This window comes from Eptatretus burgeri, chromosome 9 (genome assembly GCF_056783735.1).
Source record: "Eptatretus burgeri isolate ZD-2024b chromosome 9, Ebu_testis_v1, whole genome shotgun sequence".
NCBI classification, from domain to species: Eukaryota; Metazoa; Chordata; class Myxini; order Myxiniformes; family Myxinidae; genus Eptatretus; species Eptatretus burgeri.
The window spans coordinates 66852407-66859284 of NC_140969.1; positions in this window are offsets into that span (position 1 = coordinate 66852407).

The window sequence follows — 6878 nt, forward strand, 5'->3', positions numbered from 1 at the left end:
GCGCCGTTGGTCTCTCTTGCTGTTGTGGTGGCCGCGAGCCCCAGCCTCGTTGTTTCGGCGGTGTCGGGCAGTCCCGAAACCAGTGCCCAGATTGACCGCAGTTAAAGCATTCTCCCTGTTTTTGCGGCTCCTTCTCTCGGTTCCAAGGCCTCCGCTGGTCCCGTTCGGCTTCCTACCGGGGTTCCCAATCTGGATTTTCCCAGCGAGGCCTGCTTTCCCTCTCTTCGTATTTACGGCTTTTCAATTCGAGATTTCTTGCAACTAGAGCTTTGGTATCTTTCTTTCCTCTCCGTTCCTCTTCTCTTAGAGTCTGCCAAGCCTGTCTTGCCCTTTCAAACACGGCATCTACGTCAGCCGTTTTCCACCCTGGCATGTCCGCTTTCACCTCTCGCCTTACTTCGTCACACAGTCCATCTATGAACATAGTGTTCAGGAAATGGAGGGGCGTCTGTGCGATGTTAATAAATCCTGAGTGCAGTTCAATCTGCTCATACAGTCGTGCCTTGTACTCCCCAGGTGATTCCTTGGGATTCTGTGTGACATCCTATATTGCCTGCCAATCCATTACCCTTGGGGCCATCTCTGCCGCAAGTTCTTCCATCAGGGTTTGTACTCTTCCCCTGTACACTGCCTGTGCCACCCGGTCGGCTCCCTCCGGGTAATGTTGGTTTAAGGTGGTATCTGTTTCTCCTTCCATTTTTACACTCCAGGCTGCCGCACGCCGGCTCCAAACCGCACTGGGCAGGACAGCAGTGCAGATAAACCCTATGTCTGTCCTGGTTGCCCCCTGCATTTTTATCTGGTCGTGTAATATCTGAATGACCCTTCTTGGGTTTTTCTTTATACATTCTTCCATGCGAGCTTTTACTCCCCTAATGTCTTGTGGGGTCCATGATCTCCAAACCCAATCTCCCCCTGCTGCTTGTATCATGGGGAACTGGTGAATGTCGGTCCCTCCTTTTACTCTGTCCCCTTCTAAGACAGGGTAAATTCCTTTTGTTGTCCAAAGTCGGGTTGTCGTCTTTCGGTTCACGTCGTCGTTGATTTCTGCTATCTGTGCTAACGCCTGCTTCAACTTCTCCTGTCTCTCCTCACTCTGTATCTTGACCTCCGTCAGCTGCGCTAACACTTGGTCTAGTTCCCTCTGTTTGTCCTCTCCCTGTGTCTTAACTTCCGTTAGCTGGTCTAGCGCCTGTTTTAGTCTCCCTTGTCGTTCTTCGTCCTGTATTTTCCGTTGGTTCACAGTCCCTTCTAGTCCGAGTCGCCTATGCTCTGTCTCGACTTGCGACTCCATTAGCCACGCGGCCAATGCTTTCCAGTGTGGTCCACTTTGTTTCGGGCCTCCTGCTTTGCCCTCTATCAGCGCATTACTCACTGTGTTTAATATCTGGATCTAAGGATCCAGTCAGCGGAAAGGGATCTTTTCTTCCCGCGGTCCACTTCACCCAGTCCTGTATTCCCTTTACGTTATCGATTCCATATTTGTCACTGATAACTTTCAATTGTGTTCCTTTTGGTATCTTCTCGTTCTTTGAAGATTTATTCCCCATTCTTTTGTTCTTATCTTATCAACCGCCTAATAGCTGTAAATCGTTTCTCCTTTTACACCGGGACCGAGATCCCTTTCAATCAGCCGCCTAATAGCTGTAAATCGTTTCTCCTTTTACACCGGGACCGAGATCCCTTTCAATCAGCCGCCTAATAGCTGTAAATCGTTTCTCCTTTTACACCGGGACCGAGGTCCCTTTCGACCCGCCGCCTAATAGCCTCAAACCCAATGAAGGCCTCTAACCTTCCCTCTCTTGGTACAGGATTCCAACCTGTTTCCTCCTTATTTCACACGGATACCTTTATCCTCGACCCTTACCGGCTCTACAAACACTGCCTGACAGCCCTCCCCCTTTGTGCTCTTCAGACAAACCGCATTCGAATCACCTCATATGTGTTTACCGTTACAGTTCTTGATTCGAGCAGATCCTGGAGCTGCGTCCGGCAGGGCACAACCCACCAAGTGTACAGCGCTCGCCTAACTGGGGCTCCCTATTTTAGGTGCCCTACGTGCGATCGCCACGTACCTTTTAGCTGATCCCTTGCGATCGCTGTACACCAAGTGGAGTCCCACCGTCCACACCGCCAGCATCAGTCGAATCCCATCCTCGTCGCCAATTGTTATGACTCTCCACTCGGCCGAGTAAGATGACAGATGAGGTAAGTAAGATGACAGTAAGAGTAAGTAAGCCGAGTAAGATGCCGAGTAAGCCGAGTAAGATGACAGTAAGAGAGTCAGATGAGGATCCTCGAATTACACGTTTTATTTCCGAAGACCACACGCATGCGGAATGTGACTCAGTGACCCTTCAGTCAGGCTCCCCCGAATCACATTGAGAATATGCTTCAAAACCATCACATATATAATCACACAAAAGCAAAACTGGGTGTGGACTAAAAGTGTAAAAGCAAAACTGGGTGTGGACTAAAAGTGTATGCTAAGGGATAAGGAAACAAAGAAATAAAAGAAATAAATGTGGCAGTGGGCTTCTTTCCCCCCTCCCTCGGGGCCCTAGGGGAAGTTGAATCGGTCAATTCTCAGATATGCAACCCACAGTTTCCAAGCCACCTACACAACTCTCAGATATGCAAGTCTTGCAAACTAATAACTTTCCAAGCTTCCTACACTCCTTCACTAGCACCTGCTGATAACAAAGGCAAAGCTTTGGTGATCACTGAGAATAGGAATGTGTGGGCAGCATACACTGAAGGAACAGTTCCACAGTTCTCTCCAAGGTCGCACTAAGGGCACACCACCACAGAGCAACAGGAAGGGTGATAAGGGCTTAGTTTCCAAGAAACAGGGCTTAGTTTCCAAGAAACAGGAACAGCTGGGCGCTGTCCAAAACAGTGGGGTGCATGGAACATTGGCAGCCTGAAACATTTAAAGCAACATTTTAAAGCAAGGTAAGCAAGGTTTGAATAATACACAATTACAAGCAAGGTTGGAATCCCGACAGCTGATCAACACACAGCTAATGGTCCAAAATATGACCACCTAGCATATCATCATAACAGACTGCACGATGAAGACGGGGTAAGTGACGCACACACACACACGGAGGTAGTGGAGGATAATGAGGGTGAGCTGGTGGACTGGGTAGAGACCCAGTGCGAGCAGCTGGATGGCCTCCTCCAGGAACGAGGGGAGGGAGTCTGCCCCCTTGAGGCGGATCACGACCAGGTGAGTTCGGTCGTGCTTTGCGAGGTTGAGGGGAGGAGTGCTGTGGACGGGTGCACGCCGAGCTTGGGGGTATAGAGGCCCCGGAGACTCTTGTGGGGACACGAATCCCCAGTGTGGTTGTCCCGGTGTGTGTGGTGCAAGGTGTGAGTGCGTCCCCGTGTGTGGAAGCGACCCCGTGTGTGAGTGGTGTGGTGGCGATGGTGCCAGAGTACGTGCTTCCCAGCACGCCGTGTGTGGATGAGGCACCGTGTGTGGAAGAGGCCGTGTGTGTGGATGAAACGGCCAGTGTGGATGAGGAACCGCGGTTGAGTGCCCCCGCGTGTATGAGTGAGGCACGGTGTGTGGATGAGGAACCGCGGATGAGTGCCCCCGCGTGTGTGAGTAGTATGGTTTGTGTGAGTAGTGAGGCACGCGTGAGTGAACGGCCGAGTGCAAGGGAGACCGTGTGTGTGAGAGAGCGGTATGTGAGGGAGATGTCGGTTGGCATGCGGGAGCACGCAGCCGCGTCTCCCGGTGTGAATGTAATGGAATGGAGTGTGAGCGTCGTAACACGCAGGTGTGCGTGGGTCGAATGGCGACGACGGCGACATGTGAGGAAAGAAAGCCGAGTAGCGGCTGTAGCTGTTTCGGGGACCGTGCCGGGTTCACCCAGCAGTGAGCACGAGGTCCGTGCTGTGCAACGCACGAGACCCCCACGTGCTCGCTTGCGAGAGTGAAGTCCCGGTCCGGAAACGCACGCGGTGGATTTGCCGATCCCGCGGACGGACAAAGTTTAGGCAGGTAAACGGATTTGGACCGGACGGGTTCTCCACGCGATCGTGTGTGTTAAGCTCCAACGGGCAAAGCACATGTGTTCGCGTGGGGAACCCCTCGAGACGTGGGGCTTGTGTTTTTTATGCGCACGGTGACGTCATGGCTGCACGTGGGGTTGGAATCCGGCAGGAGGGGAATCCCTGCCGGATGGTACCGTCCAAGGAGGGACGAGGTACACGTGCAGCTGCATGACGTCACGGGCAGGTGTAAAGTGCGCGAGTTGCCGCGCTGGTGCTGCGCATGAAAAAAAAAAAAAGCCTCACTTTCGGGTGCACAGGATTCCTGGGCAAGGGGTGGAAGACCCCCTTACCCCTGGGCACAGGATGGAAACTAGTTAGGGGGAAGGGTTAGCTTAGTTAGACCGACTTCATGGGGCAGGGGTAAGTCCTCATGGAGTCCGTGGAATGGATTAGGTAGAGGGATTTAGTGAGATTTAGGTTGGGAAATAAAATGATTTATTTGGAGACAGTGACAGACAGTGAATGTGTAGAGTTGACGTAGCTTAGCTAGGTAGTGTTAAATGGAACGTGCTATAGTATAAGGGACGACGTGGGAGCACGAGTTAGTTAGGGGATGTAGTTCGGAGGATGGCAGAGTTCAGCGGTGTGTGTGTTGAAGAGTTGGTGAGTTGTGAGGTGAGTACATGATGAGTGAGTGAGGCCAGCGGGTCTGTGTGAGTGGAGCGAATGGGGAATGCATGGTGCGATGAGTGATTGGGGGGAGGAGTGACTCCCGCCCAAGGGACCCCCGGGGTCAGTGTAGAGTGAGTTAGCTGGGTTAGTCAAATTAACAAAAATGGAGGTCGTTTTGCTGTTGGTGGGAAGGTAGGCTCGAAACCCATTTGGAGGGGTGCAGGAGCCCTGTTGACGGGCTTGGGAGCGTGGCTGCGAAAGGTGAGTATCGCTGAGTGGGTACCCCGGGCACCAGGCTAGTCGGCCGTAGTAGGCCAAGGGCCCATGGGGGGCCGGGATAGCGTAGTGGGCACGGGTGCGCCTGCTTGGTGCGGGGGCCCGGGGCGCCATTAGCCGCGTGGGCAGTGTTGTGGGCATGGGTGACCCTCGGAAAGGGGCCTGGGAAGCCAGCCTGCCACGTGTGCGTTTCAGGGGAGGTGCCATGGGGGGCACTCCCCGGTGTTAGGGAGCTGGTAGGCTCGGAGGCAGTGTAGTGCCCAGGGGTGCCATAGCGGGAGAATCGGCAGAGGGTCGTGCCTGCCAAAGGGAGCCACGTGTCCCAGCCATGAGACCGTGTGAGGGCACGGAGAGAAAATTGGGGGGCGAGGCCCGAAATTGTGAGGACACCAACACAGGCGACGGGAATCTGGGTTGTCAGAACCAATAGTTTAAGCGAGAGGCGCTTGTTGAAAGCCCCGGGGTAGTTTAACAGTTAAATGGATAGGGTAGATTAGGAAGTGTACCCCTCCGCACCATCCATCCCCTCGCTCTCATTGTGGGCCGCTGGACCCACTTTGGTTATAGATCGCTGAAGTCTGGGGAGGCCATCCTGAGGCTTCGTTGGGCTTCGACACAGGACGTTAGCTCTCCCTTATTCCCCTCCGGGAAGGGAACGTAGGGGTTGGGAGTAGGCTAGGTGACAGGATAGGTTAGCCGAACAAGGATGATAAAGGGGGTTCGGGGACGATTTATAGTGGGGAAGTAAATTAAAAACAAAAAAATAAGTGGGGGCTAAATTGGTTTTTCACAAATTAAGGGAGTGGGTATGTACAGTGACAGGCAAAGGCGATAGGTTGGGAGGGAGACAGGTAGGTAGGTCCGAGCCCGCCTTCCAAGTGGCCAGCACCACCGCACTCCCTCCACCAACCTCCACGGAACGGCAAAGGCTGGCCAACTTCATCGGCAGCTGTTGTTTTGCTGCGAGGCCTGTGCCGGCTGGATCGTCTGCAGCTGCTGTGCTGCAAGGCCTGTGCCGGCCCACTTCATCTGCCGGCTGGCTGTTTTTCTTCAAGGCCTGTGCCGGCCAGTTCATCTGCCGGCTGTGTTTGCCTGCAGTGGCCTTCTTCTGCGGGCTGTGTTTGCCTGCTGCCTTTGCCATGCCATGCCCACTGCCCCTGCTCACCAGCCCCCGTTCAATTTTTGCTTTGCCCCCCCCTGTTCATTGCCATGTGCGCCAGGATCAAGGCAACAGTTTGCAAGCTGCAAGAACTGCCCTGTTGGCAGCGACAACACGGGCCTGCAGTGGCGGCCCGTGCACCGTGTTTGCGTCCATCCATTCATCCATCCATTCGTTGTGTTCATTGCGTGTGCCACTTGAGCTGGCACGGAGACTACGTTTGTGCAGCCCATGCACCGTTGTGGTTCACTGCGTTCAGTTCAAAAGGGAAGGCCTTGGACTGCGTGTGAGCAGCTGGCGACGTTCCCTGTCACCTGCATTGTTTGAGCCAGAGACTGCATGCGAGCAGCCTGGCTCCCTGCTAACTGCTTTCTTTTTGCAGAGTTCATTGATCCTGGGCCATGGTTTAGTGTAAAATTTGTAAGTTAAGGTAAGATGTACTGTACATATGAGTGCGCCCCCGGCATGTTTGTCTTAGCGCCGGCAATTTTATTTAAGTCGTCCGTGTGAGTGAGTTTGTTTAGGTAGTTACTCAGCCCTCAGGTTATTTATTTTGGGGACACGAATACCATGAATGTCGCACTCAGGGATCCGTAGGTAAAATGTACTAGGGGAAAACTACACATGATGGCACACGAGAATTTGACGACTCGGGACGAGTCTGTAAAAAGGGGAGGGGGTAGTGTTGTGGTTGACGAAATTCACAAACCACCATTCAGGTCCCTTAGGTGAGATATCTCGGTAAGTATATGTGTAGTTAGGCCCA